General features: G+C 48.1%; 1 long non-coding RNA gene across 1 annotated transcript in view; it reads left to right on the top strand.

Annotated features, from left to right (window-relative positions):
* Nucleotides 1-102: 102 nt before the first annotated feature.
* LOC143434793 (uncharacterized) overlaps nt 103-10115 on the top strand; it is an 18545-nt gene continuing 8532 nt past the window's right edge. Inside the window, exons 1-2 of the long non-coding RNA XR_013104553.1 lie at nt 103-223; nt 1461-1616. This is a non-coding gene — a long non-coding RNA (uncharacterized LOC143434793). The remainder of the gene's footprint in view (nt 224-1460; nt 1617-10115) is intronic.

Genomic DNA, 10115 nt, shown 5'->3' with positions numbered 1-10115 from the left:
TGGCGTTTAACTCGGCCCCACCCCTTTCCTTTGCCATTAACTTCTAAACTCCTCCTCCTGAGCAGTGTGACTTGCTTTTTGAGTTTTCTTGGTGTCTGTCTCCATGTCCGAAGCCTGTGGGTTCTCCAAGGACCAGAGCAGTGCCCGACACACAGTAGCTGTTCAAGAAAGACTGCATATGAACAAATGAATGTGTGCGCTGTGCTGTGTAGACTCGTGCCGTGTAAGGGATGGGAGACGACGAGGTTCCAAGTACCTGTGAGAGAGGCCGGGAGGAATGTGTGTGAGGTATACATGAAGGGTGTGTGTGTGTGTGTGTGTGTGTGTGTGTGTGTGTGTGTGGTATATGTGTGCAAGAGAGATGTCTGTGACGTGTGTGGGATGTGTGCATGAAGTGGATGAGTGTGTGAAGTAGTATGAGACACGTGTGTGATGTGTGTGTGTGGACAAGGTATATGTAAAATATGTATGAGGTATATATGTATGAGGTATGTCTATGAGGTGTGTGTGTGTGTGTGTGTGTGTGTGTGTGTGTGTGAGGAGTATGTATGAGTACACAAGTTATGTGTGTCAGGCATGTCTGTATCTGTGTGTGAAGTGTTTGTGTGTGTCGGGTACACGTGTAGTGTGTCCGCCGGCTGTATCTGAGATGCGGTGTGTCTATGCAGTGTGCACGTGTGTGGCCCTTTCTTCTGTCCACTGAGCCCTGTCCCACTGTTCCCACTGAGACTTCTCTGGAGAGCACTTGGTGAGCTCAAAGATGGCGTGGATGCCCTGCATCCAGCCTGTAGATTCCTCACTCATGCCCTCACCTTCTCCAGGTTTCTGAGACAGACTCTGCCAGAGTCATGGCCACATGCCCCCATCGACCCCTGGGTCACTGAACATTGGCTACAGTCATTGAGAGTGGACACTGTCCTAGTGGGCGATTCCCAAGTGGGTTTCCATATCCAGCTAAGGAGAACGCAAGGCTGTGGGAACACAGCAAGAATGGAACCAACTTCAGGTTGTGCCTGCTGTGTTCCATCCATCATTCAGATTCCCACTGCATCCTCGCAAGACTGAGATACTGTTGGTACAGCCAAAGAAGCTGAGTCGGCCACCACAAGCAGCACACTCCTGAAGTCACCTTCTGTCCCCATCTCCTCCCAAAACCTCCCCACTCCCCACAGCAGGAAGATGCAACCTTTGCAACAGAAGGCATGGGAGCAGGCTGGATGAAGAAGGTGTCTGCTCTCTAAAAGTTTTACATGCATCTGTCTCTCTCTACCAGTTGACACCCCAGCAATGGCTACAGTTGGGTCTCCCAATAAGATATCTTCAAGTCCCATCCTTGACACTTTTTCATGTGACCTGGTTTGGAAATCAGTTCTTTACAGGTATAATCAGGTTAAGGTGAAGTCAGACTGGATGTGGGCTGGTGTCCTTCTGAAAGGGAAACTGTCCATCTGTCTCTGCAGAAACACCGGGACATGCCATCCAACAGCGGGAAGCAGGACAGAACATCTGCGAGCCAAGACGTACTGAGGATGCCAGCACCTGAAGCAGGAAGAGGGCCAGAGTCCTGGAGCTGCCCTTGACTTGACCTCAGATTTCCACTGATGGCCACCTGCTGGGTAGGGAGTCACATGGGTGGAGAGTCACGTGGACTCTCAAGCCTTGGGGTGGAGTGTGAATGTTAAGAGATTTAAGTTATTCTGTACGTGTGTCTCCCCTTCCAGGAGCCTAGGCCAATGTCTACACCCTCAGCTGAGAAGGTGCACTTAACACGCCCTACCCATGTTAAATGGGGAAGGGAGTGGTACTAATGCCTTGGGGCTTCGTTATGGACACACTACTACCTTGGTGTCTTTCAGCAGCAGGAATTCGGCCTTCCCTAGTTGGAGCAGCCAGAAGGGAAGCCTGAGATAAAGACACTGGCCCCTGTGGCTCTAGCCCCCAGAGACTAGATGCCTTTTACTAGCCTCCCTGGACACACACACAGAGAAAGAGAGAGAGAGAGAGAGAGAGAGAGAGAGAGAGAGAGAGAGAGAGAGAGAGAGAGAGAGAGAAATACACACATACACATAAATAAAAGTAAAATAAATCTTAGAGCCTAGAAAGATGGCTCAGTGCTTAAGAACACTCGCTGCTCTTGCAAAGGACGTAGGTTAGGTTCCCAGCACCTACATGGCGACTCACATCCATCTCCAGCACCAGTTCTAGGGTGTCCAACACCGTCTACCGACCGCCACACACACCAGGCTTGCCTGTGGTGCACATATATATGTGCTGACAAAACACACACATAAAACAAACGTGTCTTTATACATTTGTGTATCTATACACATATGTATATGTATACATTTGTATATACATGTACATTTATATTTACACTGCATTTTTTTTAAGGAAAAGCTGCCATGAAGACAGAAACTGTTCAATCAATATATATGCATCTATACACATTTTTATATATGATACATACATATATATTTATATATACATATGTACATGTGTACATGCACGTACACACATATATACACTTTTTTTAAAAAAAAGAAAGAGAAGTTGCGGGGGCTGCAGACATGACCCAGAGGTTAAGAGCATTGGCTGCTCTTCCAGAGGTCCTGAGTTCAATTCCCAGCAACCACATGATGGCTCACAACCATCTACAATGGGGTCCGATGCCCTCTTCTGGTGTGTCTGAAGAGAGCAATGGTGTACTCACATACATACAATAAATAACTTTTTAGAGGGAGGGAGGGAGGGAGGAAGAGAGAGAGAGAGAGAGAGAGAGAGAGAGAGAGAGAGAGAGAGAGAGAGAGAGAGGCTACAGTGAAGACAAACTGTTCAGTTCCTTCAGGGCATCTTCCCTGCTACCTCTGTTCACTTTCCAGCTTCCTTCCCTCCCCCATACCCTTCACCAGACATCACCCATCTTCTAAGGGATCTGTCTCTCTCTTTTCTTTCCTCTTTCCCTCCCTCTCTCAGTCCCTTCTCCTCTCTTTCCCTTTTCTCCTTCCTTCCATCTGGTTCTCCCTCCTCCTCTTCCTCTTCCTCCTTTTCCTCCCCTTCTTCTTCCTTCTACCCCCTCTCCTCCTCCTCCTTTTCTTTCCCACTGAGTAAGCACAACCCTGTTCCCCAAGAGCTGCACATTGCCACCTGTTGCTATGGAGAAGGCCCTTTATCACAAACACTGGGTAAACAGCTGCTGCTGGGAGCCCCTTTCTGCTGGCCAGGGGTTTATTTGGAGAAAGTCAATAAGGAAAAATAAACATTCCAGGCCCTGTGTATATACAGCCTTGGGACCAGTGTTCCACAGCATCTCAGGCCAGCCAGCTCCCCAGAGGGTCAGTGAGCCCACCCCCACCTCTGCTCCCAAGATCCTCCACTCAGTGGAGGTGGGACAAGACAGCTACCTCATACTGGACCACTAGATCACCCTGCAGGCTCACTTACTCTGCCCTGACCTGAGACAGGCTTACCGGTGAGGCTCAGCCCTCCACTTGTCCATCTTCGACCAGGGTTTGTCTAAGCCAGCTGTCTCACTCAGAAACCATTTTCTGAGTTCCCTCCAAAGATGATGAGAGGCCTGGGGGGGCAGGGGGGATCCAAGGTCTATCTAGCTTGATTCAGATCCCTCCTCCTCCTCTTCCTCCTCTTCTTCCACGTCTTCTTCTTCCTCTTCCCATTCCTCCTCCTCCTCCTCTTCCTCCCCATCCTCTTCCTCTTTTTTTATAAGATTTATTTTATGGAGACTGGAAATAAGGCTCACCAGGTTCACCTCCCAGCACCGATATGGCTGCTAACAACCATCTGTCACTCTGGTTTCAGAGAATCCAATGCCCTCTTCTGGCTTTCCTCCAGCACTGTGCCCACACACGCTGTGCAGACATACATAGGCAAACTATCTAGATACAAATAATAATAATAATAATAATAATAATAATAATAATAATAGATATCAAAGGTTAGTAAATATTTATTAAATATTATTTTATTTTATGAGTATGAGTGTTGGTCTGCCTGTACGTCTGTGCACCATGGGTGTGCAGTAGCCAGAAGAAGAGGGTGTCAGATCCCCCTGGTGTCACAGATGGCTGTGAACAGCCATGTGGGTGCTGGGAACGGACTGGATCCTCTGCTAGGACAGCGTGTGCTCTTAACCTCTGAGTCCTCTCTCGAACCTTTCTTCTTTTGCAGCTTAATTTTCACTAGGTTCACCTGTACAGCTTTTGCTTTGTTTTGTTTTGTTTTGTGTTTGAGATTTCTACATAGCCCTGGCTGTCCTGTCACTATCTGGACCAGGCTGACCTTGAACTCACAGAGATCCTCCTATCTATGCCTCACCAGTGCTAGGATTAAATGTGTGTGCCAGCATAAGCAACCTAAGATTTATTTTCTTTTTGTTTGTGTTTGTCCTCTGCTCTCTCTGAATTCTGCCATTGTGACCAGTGCCTACTTCAAAGCAGATACTGGATTTGCTATAAAAAAAAAAAAAAAAAAAAAAAAAAAAAAAAAAAAAAAAAAAAAAAAAAAAAAAAAAAAAAAAAAAAAAAAAAACTGTTGGGAAAGAAAGACAATGCAGGTTACTAGAAGATGCTTCCCACATACCCAAAGGTCTGTCATCTCACTATGACCAAGGGGGAAGGGTTCTGTGTCTAGCACCCATCCCCATCCTGAGAACTATGAGGAAAATGAGCTATGAGCTGGGAGCTGGTAGGACCCCACTGATGAAGCTGAAGTTACCATGTGAAGCAGGTACACAGCCTGGCGTGCGCGGTCTGTGTGCCAGGTACCACCTTGTCCAGCCCCAGACATGTAGGAGATTCTCCTAGGCTTCACCCAGTTGTCCTGATCCCAGTCTCATTAAGGGTTCACACCCTGCAGACTCTGGGCCTGGAATGCCTCCCACCGTGGACCCCTCCCTGTGCTTGCCCATCTCCTCTTCCGATGCTCTGAGGAGGACAGGAGTCCCACAGAGCAGAGAACCAGGAGTAAGGGAATTAACATTCCCAGGTTGTAATTATACCTTCCTCTGGGTGACACCTAAGAAAGCATTCTTTTTATAAAAGCAGGTAAATTGAAGGCTTTTGGGGTTGTGGGGACGGCTGTATTTTTAGCAAGTTCCTCTCACCCCCTCCAGCTGTCAGAACCACCGTAAGAGCTCTGGCGTTGGTGAGCTGAACTGAGAAGGGGTTCCCAATAGGCTTTAGGAATTGTTCAGAAGCCAATCCAAGAGGCAGTTAAGAAACTTGTCAAAGGCTGGAGAGGTGGCTCAGCAGGTAAAGACGCTTACCACCAAGTCGGCTGAGGTGAGGTCAATGCCCAGGACCCATGTGATAGAAGAGACTCCAGAAGCCTGACTTCTGACCTCCTCAAGCACACTGTGGCACACACACTGAAGGCACATACCACACAACACACATGTGCACTGAATGAATGAATGAATGAATGAATGAATGTAAAAAATCTAAAAAGAACCTAGTCAAATCAGGAGCCAGTAATACACATCTGTACTCCCAGCCCTCTGGCTGAAGGCTTATGAGAGAAAGATGGACTCAGGGCTACATAGCAAGACTACAGGAGAAAAAACGTCTAAGCACTTGAGAGGCAGAGGCAGGCTCTGTAAAATCAAAACTAGCCTGGTCTACATGATGGGCTCCTGACCAGCCAAGGAAATCCTGCCTCCAAAAAAACCAAAACCAAAAACAATAACAAAAACAAAACAAAAAAAGCTTTCATGTAAATGATGTAGAAAAGGCAGCTGGAGAAACTCCCTATGAGGAATTACATCATTCACAAGCAGGTAGAAGATGCATTTAAAAATTACACATAGCCACAAGTAATATTTGTAATAGCACCAATCACACCAGCAAGTCCTCACGTGGTACTTGTCCAGTGCCGGGCAGTGCTCTGGGACTCACATTTTAACTTATGAATCTTCACACTAATCTCATGACACACCATGGGAGGAAGAAGGTCCATTTTGCAGATGAAAAGAAAAGGCATAGAAGCAAACTAATCTGAGTTAGATGTTGGATATATAATTATATCATCTATTCACACATGAAAGCTTGGGGACTTAATGAGTGAATAAATTTCGGAAGGCTTCCGGTAGATGTTCACACAGAAACCTAAAACTTCTCCAATCAGAAAGCTCTGAACAGTAAGGAAGTCCCTCCCCTCGGGGCAGAGCCTCCATGTAACTTCCTGCTTCTCTCTTAAGCCCCACCCCTCGACATCCCACCCTGTGCTTGGTCAGCCATCTTGGTTGGTGGGCACCCCTGCTATGTACTTAAGCATAAAACGCCGAAGCAAGAGGCTGTGATTAGACACCCGAGAGCAAACTCTTGAGCCGATGTACCCGTCTAAGGAACTAGTTGGAATGGTAGATACGGAGTTAGAAAGAATAAGGTTTCCCTAATGTCCAACCCGTAGCAGCTATCTAGGGTTACCCCTTCTCTAAGCAAGGACATAAGCATAAAGAAGATACCAGAGAAAGAGGGAGGCGAGGGAAAACGTGATTTTTTTTTTCATGCAAGCCCTGGTAATCAGCTATTTGTGATGGAATTTTATCTGTCCTGGTCTCTAAGGGACAAGAAACGAGAGTGAGGGAAAAGGGGTCAGAAATTAGCATGCAGAAATATCTGATCAGCCAAAGTAATTTTCTTTAATAATCATATTCATACTGCCTGCTCTCTGCTCACTAGAAGAATTAAGTATTTAATAGTAATATATTTCCTCTGCCGGTAGTTCCATTTCGTTAGGAATCGTGATGCCTCGTTGGGGTGTGTGGGTAGGTAGGTGGAGGTCTTGGGGACTGGGGACAGGTAAGAGGGTATCAAAGAAAAAAAAAAGAAATGTATAAATGAGAAGGAGATGAGTGGACGTGGGTGGGAAGGGAAAATAACCAGAAGGAAGCTGCAGTGGTCTGCTCTATTATCAACTCCCAGAAGCCATGGTTCCTCTGAAATGTCACTCGGGGCTTCCCCTGAGCTGGGCTGTCCAGTTCTTTCATCCACTATAGCTGTGCTCCAGAGTCTCCACATGGTATGTGGGAGGGGGCACAAGACTTGACATGGGGTTAGAGGACAACATGAGGGGAGTCCTGGTTCCTCTTACCACATGGGTCCTGGGGATCAAACTCAGGTCATCAGCCTTGGTGGCCTTTACCGAATGAACCATTTCACTAACTTGGTAGTCTCCTATGTTTGACCTAGTTTCTCAAGCTTCACCCCTAACTCCCAAAGATCATCTCCCCACCCCCGAACCCCTTTTTGTTTTATTTTGGGTTTGAGTTTGGTTTTTTTCAAGACAAGGTTTTTCCCTGTAGCCCTGGCTATCCTAGAACTCACTCTGCAGACCTGGCTGGCCTCAAACTCACAGAGATCACCCCTGCCTCTGCCTCCCAAGTGTTGAGATTGAGGGTGTGTGCCTCAGTTATACTTTCCTAAGTCCATCTTTTCCAACTGTACCTAACAGAAGCCCCAGTCCTTCTCCCTAAGACTCATAGAGGGGCTGGCAATGCAGTCCCGAGAATGGCAATAGCACAGCCAGCTGTACCCATGCTGCAGCTCTGGCATCCATGATTCCAGAGCTCGCTGGGCAGATCCCAGAGGTTTCTTCCACTTTTTCTCCAGGCTGAGAGTGAGCCCACAACTCCTGGCTACATCCTGTAAGAGGCTGATAGCAAGCACAGCACTGTGCAGGCTGGAGAAGCCAAGAGCTGCCTCTCTGCCCCCAGCTACAGGAGAGGTATGCCTTAGCTATTACATGCTTTTAATAGTTAAAAAGCAGTCCCATCACATGCCGAGGACATAATTATAATTGATGGCACCAGCACCCGGGAAGCCAACCACCACGGGCAGCACTTGGGGAGGTTCTCTGTCCCTCCGCGAGCTCCCCAAGCTCAGCTGTGCCACACGGTGAAAAACATCAGACACGGGCAGAGAGACGCACTGATCTGCAGACTGCAGGGTTCATCTGCTGCTCTCCTAAGAGTGAACTTCACGCGCTGATGTGCCGCAGTGCTGGCATTTCCAGACACCTGCCAGGCTGGAATTAAATACCTGTCCATTAAACTGACAGCCCCAGGAAGGAAGGGAAATGGGTGAGAAGGGAACATGGAAGAGCTGGGAATCCAGCCACTCCTTCTCTGCAGGAGGTGAGGCTCCTGCCTGCCAGAGAGAGAGAGAGAGAGAGAGAGAGAGAGAGAGAGAGAGAGAGAGAGAGAGAGAGAGAGAGACATGTGTCTAAGTCCGCACACAATCTTTGGCTTCCGAGACAGTGCATAGACATATGACAATGACTGTGCTTCATCAGGACTTTAGAGATGGAGATGGAGCATGTGACAGTTCCAGAGGAAGCTGGGAGATCCATCTTCATTTAATCAAAGCACAGTCTTTTGTTGCCAGTGTGGTGGTGTTTGTTGATTTTGAAACAGAATTTTACTATTCTGCCCTGGCTGGCTTAGAACTCAATATATAGACCAAGCTGGCCTTGAACTCATGGAGATTCAACCACCTCTGCCTCCCAGTGCTGAGTACTGGGATTAAAGGCATGTGCCACCACGCTTGTCTACTGTTGCTGTTTTAAGACAGAGTCTCACTGTGTAGATCAGTCTAGCCTCCAAATTTCAGCAATCCTTCTGCCTCGGGAGTGGGGAGATGGGCTTGTGGGTGGATGGAGTTACAGATAAACAATAGACCGCCTATAGTCAGCCAAAGGCTAGCTTACCCCCACCTTAGCCTCTACCCTGGGACTTGCTGGATGACCTGAGAGTCAGCAAGAGAATATTAGCACTGGCTAGTATTCTCATAGGGAGCCCCAGGACCTGGCTCCAGGGCTAGACCCAGAGTCTGTTCTCACTGCCTGGTACTTCAGCAAACACTCAGAAAACATGGCTGAGCGTGAGATGAAGAGATTTGAAGGAAGGAGGTCGGTAGAAACAAACAGGCTGGCTTCCGACTCTCCACTCGGCTTCACCTTGGATTTCAATTGAGTTCATTGAATCTCAGTGTACCCATCTCTCCAGTGGGGACAATATCTGCCCTGCCGCTTAAAGAGTGGGTGTGTCTGGTGGGAAGTCTGTCCCCCATTCCTCTGGTCCATAGTCTTTGCTGTGCACCGTGCATGCTGAACACGCCTGCTTCTCGAATAGATAATAGACAATGAACTCCTTAAACATGCGGACTCAGGGTAAAACATCTTCATGCTCCAGAGAGTGCTTGGTGCTTTTGTTGAGGGTTTTGTTGTTGTTGTTTTTGTTTTGTTTTTGTTTTGCTTTGTTTTGAATGATGGACACAGCAAGAGAAATGACTGGATATAACGGTACTAAAGATAAGGGGTTGTTGATGGCGGCGTGGCAGCATTATGGGATGGGGGATGCTGGGAAGGAATCCCAGTGGAGGACCATGGAGGATGTCAGCAGGATCTTCTCCTGGCCTAGACCATCCCTTCTGTGCACCCTCCCTTCCAGCACCAAGCCAGCCCTTTTTCTTGACAGTGAGCCAGCTACTAATGATGTGGGGCAGATCCTCCTGTCCATAAGGCCATGTCGCACAGCAGGGCATGAATCCTGCTACCTCTGTGCTCCAGGACGGTTCGTCAGGGGATAAGATGCAACCAGAAAGGCTAGAGGAGCAGGCCAGAAAACCCAGAACTCAGGAGACAGAGGTATGAAGACCAGGAGTTCAAGTCCAGCCTTAGCTACATAACCAGCTAGAGGCTAGCCTAGGCAACATGAGACTCTTTCTCAAGTAGGCATGTGGGAGTAACAAAGTTAGGAGAACTGAGGAGCATGTCAGCCGTGTCCCTGATTCCAGTCACACCATGCGGCTGACCTTCCTCAGGTCATCAAAGCAGGCCTTTGCTGATGTCAGCTCCCAACCCTCTTCTTCCCATTTAGGTCCACTGGAAGGGCAGGACAGAGCTTCCACATGCTACCATTTGGTCCCATACACTGGCCTCATTCCTGCCCCACGTCAACCTCCTCCCTGCCCAGTCCCTCGCCATTTCCCACTTAGCATTTGGAGTCTCCGCCTGGGCCTGTGCATATGCACCCTGTGCGAGGCTGATCTTCCAGAGCAGCTGTCCTGCAGCCTGCCAGGAATGCCACGGCTCCGCTGTAG

The sequence above is a fragment of the Arvicanthis niloticus genome, chromosome 17 (genome assembly GCF_011762505.2).
Source record: "Arvicanthis niloticus isolate mArvNil1 chromosome 17, mArvNil1.pat.X, whole genome shotgun sequence".
Classification (NCBI taxonomy): domain Eukaryota; kingdom Metazoa; phylum Chordata; class Mammalia; order Rodentia; family Muridae; genus Arvicanthis; species Arvicanthis niloticus.
This window is presented reverse-complemented; position numbering and strand designations above follow the sequence as displayed.